This window comes from Quercus suber, unplaced genomic scaffold, assembly GCF_002906115.3.
Source record: "Quercus suber isolate HL8 unplaced genomic scaffold, Cork oak 2.0 scaffold_271, whole genome shotgun sequence".
NCBI classification, from domain to species: Eukaryota; Viridiplantae; Streptophyta; class Magnoliopsida; order Fagales; family Fagaceae; genus Quercus; species Quercus suber.
In genome coordinates this window covers 150,963-161,539 of record NW_027069727.1, presented here as the reverse complement: position 1 = coordinate 161,539, position 10,577 = coordinate 150,963, and the positions used below count along the sequence as shown (strand labels likewise).

General features: G+C 37.1%; 1 pseudogene; it reads left to right on the top strand.

The window, feature by feature from the left end:
* The first annotated feature begins 998 nt into the window (after nt 1-998).
* On the top strand, nt 999-3,808 carry LOC112001582 (ABC transporter F family member 4-like; annotated as a pseudogene).
* The last annotated feature ends 6,769 nt before the right edge of the window (nt 3,809-10,577 follow it).

Here is a 10,577-nt window from a genome sequence, read left to right as displayed (position 1 = left end):
TCTGGGAAATTCATGACAGATGGACAGTTATTCCAAAATCATCAATACATATATATAAGTTCTAATCATAAATTTGTACCAAATGGACTGTCATTCCCTTGTAAGAACAATTTGGAGTGTAGGTAATTAGGTCGTGGCAGGGGTTCAGCATTAAGCGGATGTGTTTGTAACCTACCAATGAAAATAGTTATGAGCGTGGATCCTTATGTTTAGTTTTTTTTTTATGAACTATCATAATGTTTAGTTTTAGGACTTGCCTTGTGTTTTTTTTTTGTATAAAACTGAGTCAACATTTAATAAAAGCAAGAAGTCAGAGAGTACAAAGTTTAGTCAAGCTACATAGATAAGCTATTAGTAGACATATACTGCTGGAAACAATGAACAGGAAATCTCGTGGCTTTCCTAGCTAAAAACAAAATCTGGCCTGCCACAACATTAGGGACTAACAAAAAGTGTGTGATCAGACCCTGTTGGTGAAGATTCTGAGGATCCATTGCCAAGGCTTGGTCCAACCAGGTTGCCTTCCTATGATTGTTGCATCTGTTAGTCTCTTGTCGTTAGTCACTATAACAGTTCTGTGAAAATCTATAGCAGTAGCTTTGATCAGAGCCTCCACTAGAGCTTCCTGAGCTGCAAGGTGTTGAGTTGGTTTTCCACAGCTAGCACCACCTCTAAACAGAAGAGCACCATCCACCCTCCTAGCTTCAAAGGCAAAACCACATCTTTTTGTTCTTCTATTCCTGGCAGCAGCCACCTATAATGACTTGCCAACTTTGAGTGAGTATTGAGATACTTGGCTTTGGCTTGTATCTTTGTCTCTGACTCTGTTGAGATCGAAACGCCTCTCTGTACCTGCAAATAAGAGATTGGGACATTAGCACAACTTCCATAGAATTAGGGACCTTCCCTTTGTGAAGAACCATATTTCTATGGTTCCAAATTGACCAAATGATAGTGAACATAGCCTGTAGAAGCTCCATCTTCATACTGCCTATGAGATGGAGCTTCTACAAATCATAGGTCATTTCCTTTCTATAGAGCTCCATACAGGTTATAACTTAATTAGAATAGGAGAAGAGATCACATTGTATACAGCTCATTGCATATCTTCATTCTAAAATCTGTATAATAGGTGCCACACTTATTTTTTTTTTCTGCAATACAATGATCTGATTATTGTATATTATTTTCTTTTCAATCCATTTCTTTCCAGTGCAGCCATTTCCTATTTTATGAAGGGAAAATATCATTTTATACTCGTTTACATCTACTATTGATGCAAAAATGTCCACATTTTAACACATGAAAGTGGATTGAAATAACAAGTGTGAGGGTATGAAAGTCCTTTTACTTATGGCTGTAATAATTTTCAAGTATGTCCAATTTATTAGTGAATTCTATGTTTTGTTGCCGTATCTCTATTGTTTCTTTTGAAACTGATGTCACATATCCATCATTCTATGTTACGTCTTAATCATGTTAGCTGCCCTTGAAATTCTTAATATGGATCTATGAATATGTTACTATGCATGATGTACTTAAATTACTCAAGTTGATAAAATTTAGCACCTTTTAATTCTTCTCACCAGTTGCTGCAATCGAAAAGAAGAAGCCAGAGGACACTGGTGCAACCTCGAAAACTATGGTGCGTGGCAAAGACATTTCAAAAGAGGGTAAGAAAGAGAAGCTTTCAGTCTTGGAGACGATCGCAAGTATCGACCAGAAACCTGATAAACCTAAAAAGGGTTCTTCCTCTTTGTCAATTGCTTCTTCTAGAAAATCTAAGACAAAAGTTGCACCAAAAGTGTCATCTTACACCTATGACATTGATCTCCCTCAATCTGAAGATGATGATGATGATAATTATGCCCCTGAAGAAGGACTGCCTGATGTCCAGAAGCAATGCAATCGACAGAGGAGGAGTGAATTTAAGCTACTTGAAATATCCACAAGTGATAAACAATTGAAAAAAAGAGAAAAAAAGGACACGCTTGCTGCCTATGCAGTGGAGCAGGCAAAATAGGAGGCCCTTAAGGATGACCATTATGCTTTTACTGTTGTTATCAATAGAAGGTCTTCCGTTCTTGATGGAGATGACGAAGCTAATGCCAACGTTAAAGATATAATTATAGATAATTTCTCTGTTTCAGTTCGGGGAAAAGAACTCTTAAAGAATACCTCAGTTAAGATATCTCATGGGAAAAGGTATGGTTTTGTTGGACCCAATGGAATGGGAAAATCTACTTTATTAAAGCTTCTTGCTTGGAGGAAGATTCCAGTACCTAAGAATATTGATTTGCTTTTGGTTGAACAAGAGGTGGTTGGTGATGATAGAACTGCTCTTGAAGCAGTTGTTTCAGCTAATGAAGAGCTGGTCAGGCTCCAAAAAGAGGTTGCATTTTTGCAAAATTCATCTTCTGCTGCTCAGAGTGAGAATGAAGATGATGATTGCAATGGGGATGATGTGGGAGAGAAGCTTGCTGAATTGTATGAAAAGTTGCAGAAGTTGGAGTCAGATGCAACTGAGGCTCAGGCATCAAAGATTCTTGCTGGGTTGGGTTTCAACAAGGAAATGCAGGGTCGTCCAACCCGGTCATTTAGTGGAGGTTGGAGGATGAGAATATCATTGGCTATGGCGCTTTTTGTGCAACCTACTCTTCTGTTATTGGATGAACCCACAAACCATATTGATCTTAGGGCTGTTCTTTGGTTGGAGGAGTAATTGTGTCGGTGGAAGAAAACTCTTGTTGTTGTCTCACATGACCGAGATCTCCTTAATACTGTCTGCAATGAGATCATTCATCTCCATGATCTTAAGCTTCATTTCTACCGTGGCAATTTTGATGATTTTGAAACTGGATATGAGCAGCGTCTCAAAGAGATGAACAAGAAGTATGAAGATTATGTGAGAAAAGATGAAGTAACCAAGAGATCGGGGAATCAGGATCAGCAGCAGAAAGTGAAAGATCAGGCTAAGCATAATGCTGCAAAAGAAGAAGTAAAGAATAAGAAAAAGGGCAAGGTTGATGAGGATGAGCCTCTGCCAGAGGCCCCAAAGAAGTGGAAAGATTACAGTGTGGAGTTCCACTTCCCTGAACCAACTGAGCTCACACCACCACTCTTGCAGCTAATTGAAGTAAGCTTTAGTTACCCGAACAGAGAGGATTTCAGGCTCTCAAATGTTGATGTGGGTATTGATATGGGAACACGTGTTGCTATTGTTGGGCCCAATGGAGCAGGAAAAACTACTCTACTGAATCTTCTTGCTGGTGATTTGGTTGCTACAAATGGTGAAGTAAGGAGGAGTCAGAAGTTGAGGATTAGGAGGTACTTCCAGCATTTTGTGGACCTACTAACAATGGAGGAAACACCAGTTCAGTACCTTCTTCGTCTTCATCCACATCAAAAGGGGCTTAGCAAACAAGAGGCTGTTCGTGCAAAGCTTGGAAAATTTGGACTCCCCGGCCATAATCACCATACTCCAATAGCAAAATTGTCTGGAGGGCAGAAAGCACGTGTTGTCTTCTCTTCAATTTCCATGTCAAAGCCACGTGTATTGCTCTTGGATGAGCCCACAAATCATTTAGACATGCAGAGCATTGATGCGCTGGCTGATGCACTCGATGAGTTTACTGGTGGAGTTATCTTGCTCAGTCATGATTCTAGGCTCATCTCACGTGTTTGTGAGGATGAAGAGAAGAGTGAAATTTGGGTTGTGGAAAATGGTACTGTAAGCACATTCCCTGGAATATTTAAGGAGTACAAGGAGGAGTTACAAAGACAGATCAAAGCAGAGGTTGACGCTTGATTTGTTAGCCATAGCATGGGATATCTTGAAATTTTGTGCACATAATGCAGTTTTCCTGCTCTTGTTTTGTCTATACTCAATTTTATGTGCAACAAAACAGATGCACCTTTGTTTTACAACACTTTAGAGTAAATTTATTTTACAAATAATTTATTCATAGCTCAACAAAATAATAGCTCAGCTGCAATAGTATAAATAATCTAAGTTCTAATAGAAACTGATCAATTGGCAAGTTAATATTAATAATTAGCCAATGAGTTATAGCTCAATTGGCACATTCTTCTCTTATAATAATGGATGATGAAGAGTCATGGGATGCATGTGTAACTCATCAATAAAAAAAAATGATCTATTGAGACTTTTCATATTTACATTAGGATTTTTTACGCTCAATTGAATTTTAAAAGTTAATGATTGTTCACAGAGATGAAAAAGCCATCAAATTATGCAACTTAGTTTGTCTTCACTTACAGCTAGCATGTTCCTCTTAGTTAAACCTAACTATGAAGTTTCATTCGTGGACTAAACTCACTTGTTATAAGATCTTAATAACCTCTCAGCATTGGTAAGTTACACTGAACAAAGTTACCGAAAAGTACGATATACACCCCCTCACTTCATTACATTTTAAAGATGATTAGACTTAAACTTTGATATATTGTTATCTATATAATATCGAAAAGGTGAAAGCTTGTATTTATTGTTTTTACGCTCCTATTGAGCTACATTAGCGAAGTATTTCGGTCCAGTTTGGTTTAGTCATCTTATTTTAGTGCACTCGGTCCACTATGGGCCATTCGGTCTATTTTGGTGTCATTTTGTGAAGTCTTTTCATTTGGTGTCATTCTCCTAGGACTAATAGGCAAAAGAACTAGTGACCTGGCGAAACTGGAAAAACCTGACCAAGTAAATAAACCGTGTACTGCACTTTTGGACCAAGATGCAATACAAACCCCAGTGTTCTCTTGTCCACAAAAGCCTCCAAGAATACTGTTTACAGAGTTGGGGATGTGTTGCATTGAATTTTTTTCCCATGAACCGTCCTACTGTGAAGGATGTTGTTGAGCATCTTGAAAGTTTACATATTTTTCAACGTCTTGGTGATTCAAGACCTCACAAGAGGGACAAGAGATTTCATGGTAATGCAATGTGTATATGAAACAGACAGTAGGCTTCATTGACTTCCATATTCAGCTTTCATATTGCTAGTTTCTAATTTTCTTTAGTCACTTTATAACTCTATTAGTCTCTATTTAACTGATTGGAAATTATTAGGTAGTCCTAGAGCATTTGGCTCTTACATGAGGGGTGAGCCCACAGCAAACTAGAGTATAGACCAAACAATTTGTGTTATATGTTAATTATTGTCATCCTAATTCTCAGTTGCAACTCAATTTAAGCAAACAAGATGAGAATGTCCAAAACAAAATTCTCCAAATCTCATATAGGACCTTGTTTCTAGGTGAGTCCTTAAGAAGATAAACAATCGGAATTACCCTTGACATCTTTGCTAAAACTTGAATGGATTCTTGCATTCTGGTAATAGATATTTTACAATGTTTCACCAATAAAGGGGAAATCTGTTTTCACCAAAAGGCCATCTTTGCAATATAAGGAATTTAGGGTGAGAAAATTACTTAATTAAGCTAGGCAATGATCTAGAGTCTAGACCCCAAACTTCAAATTTTACAAATAGTTCTATTTTAAGCTAAATTAACATTTAAAGCCAAGTGTAACTGTGTAAGTGTTAGTCAATTAACTAAGCATGACAAACAAGCATTGCATGGATAAGCTAAATAAGCAATTAAAATGCAATAAAGCGGTAAGTAAAGAAAAGCAAACCCAAGATAACATTAGACGTGTTATTGAAGAGGAAAACCTGAGTCTCAGGCATAAAAATCTCCTAACAACCAGCTACCAAAACAATCCTCTAAAATGAGATAGTTGCAGTACAGAATACACTATAAGTTCTTGCTCGCAACTAGCTATGCTGAGCCATTTCTCTAACTTAGGCACCAAATTTGCAACCAAGCACCAATTGCACCTTGAAATCTCTTTTTATATTTATTATTTTAGAATACTAAGTATTTTAATACACACTGAAAGAGGAGAAAATGTCTTTAAAAAAATGATAGTTGTGTATATCTCAAATGGTCTAACTCTATGATCAAAATTGGAAAACTCCAATAATTCCAACTTCCAAGGGTCCAAACAACACTCAACAATCAGGTAGTGATGGGTGTGTATGATCTAATCTCCTCTAAAAAATTTGGCTATGGAGAGAGGGAAGAGTACAGATAATTAATGGTGTTTGACTCTCACAACAATGGATTCAATTCTCTCAATTCTCAGATGGGTGCTTCACACTAAAAATCGAGAGAAATGATGTGTATTTATAGTGTGAAGGGTTGGGACAATAGGTGATCTATCTATAACAGAGACCCATGAGTCTATCTCGCTAATTTAGTCCCAAGTTTCAACTGCAAAATCTTGACCCGCGCCAAAACTTGCTGGTGCCAAACTCCATCTCTCGTGGGTGCGTTGCATCTTCAATAGCACTAACATGGACTCATAAACCAAACCCAATTACAAGCCCACAAATACAAAGAATTAAGCGTAAATTACAAAGAAATTGACATAGAATAAAACCAACACAAATTACAACTTAGTTAGCACAGGGTCCACTTGTTTTTGTTAGAAATTCCACAGTTGGACACAAACCATGAGTGTAACCAGAAACAAGTAAACTTAATTTACTTTTCTTTTGAAAATTGAAGGCCATAGAAAAAGTTAGCACTCACAATTCCTTGGTAAAGCCATTAGACATTGTTTATTTAGTATATATGCAAACATTGTAGGAAAGATGGCCCGTATTATAAAGGATCACCACATAAGTAAGTGTGGGGTAAAGTTGATGCTAGGGAGCTAAAGAAAGAACTCCAGAGATGAGAATGACATGGTTGAGATTTTTAGAGTAACTTGGGCTACGGGCTTGGAGTTCCTTCTTTTGCGAATCCCAAGCTATTGATATAGATTGCCCCGAAGAAAGTCCATATACTTATGGGGTGCCTATCAAATGGAGATATACTTTTGCTTTGAAACTCCACTTAGATGAGGCTAATTAGCGATTGTATCAGAAAAATGAAAACTACGTGACTTGGGGCAGCGGAGATAAAGTCTTGCTCACTTTCCTCAATTTTAAACAATGAACATATATAATTGAGAAAGCTATATAATCACAGCAGCATCTGAACAAGAACAGAAATTAAGCATATGTACGTTAAAATCATCACATAAATTACTATCTAACTTACTTTTTATTTTAGTTTTGTATTCTTAATACATTAAGTAGGGAAGGGGTATTCGAAACTTGAATGTTTTTGTCATAATATGCAAGCGTATTATTTGTCATAAAGATCATTGACATCTAACTCAGAGAATGTTAGATCCCATTCTTCTATGGGTAGTATGTGCCTTTGGAACATAATTATCCCATAAATATAAGTTGAATTTTAAGCCTTCACAAAAAGTTTGCAATTAAGCTATATTCAATCCTTCCAATTATTATTATATTAACAGATACAGCTTAGTGCGTAAATGTTTTATAAGTTGAAATTAGAATACTTTATATATATATATATATATATGTGGGGCCGAAGAATTTGGCAATCGAGGCCCACTTTATACTAAGCTCAAGACCCGCGCCGAGGAGGAAGAAATGTCCGAAGACGAACGAAGGAAGTCTGAAGTGCCAAGAAACATCGCCGAGGACGATCCTGTCCTCGGCCGGTCGAAATCACAGAAGGGAAGATCGACAGGCCATCAAGGGCAGCCTCCCAAAGCATCCCAAGAAAAGGGACAAGTACAATGAGTCAGCCATGAGAGCATGGTGGAGGAGCAATTCAAGGAGAAACTGTCACCTCCACATTAAATTCCCACAGCTAACGTCCTGGCCGCATTAATGAGGAAATGACCTCCGAACAGTGCTATCTCGGTTATCACAACTCACAGAACGCCAGAGAAGGTGTCTAATGGGATAGACACTCAAGTATAGGCTTGGATGATTAACAAGTAGAGGGCCAAGATCGTTTAAAGAAGACTATATAATAGGAGAAACTCACCACAGAGAGGGGGGGACGGAAGGGAGATAGCACTGTAACAATCTCAAGAACTCCTGTAATCATTCTCATTCAATATTTACTAGAACAACAAGCCCCTCAGAGGAGGGCCGAGGACAAACTTTCACACTCTAGTCGACGTTCTGGTTATTTGGTCTACTCATTACTGTGTTCATTTGTTGTAACCCTCACTAAGGCCTAGTTCTTTAACTCATTCTCTACAAATTCATTGTATTGGGCTAGTTGAGTCTGAGTCCACTCATCCCGTAAAAGAAGTGCTCAAATCTAGTCCCTACAATATAATTACTAATTATTGTTGTATATGGCTAATTACACACAGCTGTACATATAACTTATGAAATCGTGTTTTTAAAATACAATTTTAGTTACAATTGTGAAATGATAAAAACATAATTTTAGTTTGTGTATATACACACTGTATGTGATAATTATTAATCTTCTTTTATTTGTCATGTTTTTGTTTGTTGGAAAAAAAAAAAAAAAAATAGTGCATCTTTATGTTGAGTCCTTTGCAACCATATCGCAAGTTACAGTAGTGTTTATTAACCGTTCAAAAGTTAATATATGCATAAAAGTAAAAACACTTGGTTGATAAAACCAAAAAATGAATAGCACATGCACCCATATAAGAGCAACTGCATCAGCTCTTTTAAAAGATTTCGTCTATTTTACATAAAAAGCCTAATTTTTCTATTCTACATCATCACTTTTACAAAACACATACATCAGTCCATCTATTATATACTATATTTTATATAAATAATATTTTTATATTCTTTTTTTAATATTATTTTATCCCTGCCGTTTCTTTTTCCTATTCTTCCTCTTCTTTCTTTTTCCTTATCTCTCTGTTGTTTCCTCTTTCTTTTTCTTCATCTTCTTTCTTCTTTCTCTCACGGTTAGATCAACACTCCATCACAAGCACCACAACCATGAAAACCCACAAGCACCACCAATCTCCGTCAACACTCCATCACAAGCACCACAACTATCAAAACCCACAAGCACCGATCCACATCACTGATCCACATGGAACAACAGTGATGGCGACAATGACAAAATTGCCTCTCCAATCCACGATCCACTGATCCACGATCATCGATCAATGATCCGCAATCAAAGCACCATAAGCACCATTCCAGTTGACCCACAACCACAAGTTCACAAAAATGCTCTCTTTGTCTCTGTCTCTATTGGTGTGTCCATGTGTGGGTGTGGGTGTGTTTGATTTTTGATTGATTTTGTGGTGTGACCATATGTGGTTTTGTTTAACTTTTGGTTGATTTTGTGGTGTATCTGAGTTGTGGTGGTGGTGTTTGGCGATGCTGAGTTGCAGTGGTGGTGTTTGGCGATGCTGAGTTGCAGTGATGTGGGCAATGGTGCTGGGTCTGTGTTGTGGTGGTGCTGAGATTATGAGTTGAAGAGAGAGAGTCAGGGGAAGAGAGAATGTGAGGGGAGAGAAATAATACTAAAATAATGCATAGAAGAATTATAGTAACCGTGCATATATGCACGATTACTGTAACACTTGTGCATTTATGTATAATTTTATACCCACCGATGTATGTGATTGTTCTAAAGCACACAAATAGTCTAAATATGGCATATACTCGAACAGAAGTAAAAATGAATGTTATGATAAATAACCTGTCCTAAACCCATAAAAAAGTCCTATAAAAACTTTGACGCTCATTGGAGATTATATGTCGACGAGAATATCATTGAGTCAATTCGTCAAACATATGACGTGCCATTTACAATAGAAAATGTAAACCATATCTTCAAATCATGTTTACAGTTATAAAACACTTGTGTACTTTTATTATTATTATTATTTATTTGCCATGTCACTCTATTTTTATTTTTTGGCTGAAGTCTTATCATTTTGTTTGATGGAAACAAATCGTGCTCTTTTATAACATCATACATTATCAAATGGGTAAACATTTCTTGACTTGCCTGGATCGGAGTTAGACCACCACATTTTAGTCACATGGTTATTGGATTTTTGTGACATATAATCAAGGAAAAGTCCTCATCATTCATCAAGCATGAAACCGGATTCAGATGTTGCACAGTGCAATACCTTCAAGGGGGTTCAAAATAAAACTTAAGTAATTGCACATATAAAAAATGTGACGCAAAAATTGTGTCAACTGAACCTTCTTATACGGGACCATCATTCAATGTGAAAAACTGAAAACACGTCGACCATATATTTTAGAAATGAACTTGTGGTAGAAGTAATTTGTGTCAAAGCTCCCATTGGTGTAAGATTCTACATGTGAGACCCTTGTCTGATGATTATCTATTTATACATTCCCAATTAAACGAAAAATATTTAAATAATTTTGAAGCAACGTTTTGACTTTTGAGCTCTCACATAAAGGGTAAGCTTCACATGTGGGTCGCCCATGGACCCATGTGTAGAGCTCACCCTTACGTGAGAGCCCAGAGCGATCTATGTAAATATTATTGATTTGAACGTATAATTGGTCCTAGTGGTTCCACTATGCCGCTCTCTCAATCTCTCATATGATCAACAACTTAATATCTAGGCTCAACCGTTCAAGTAAGATGGGAAGATCCATTGCAACAATCATTCAACAGATTAACCAAAATGGAGTTGA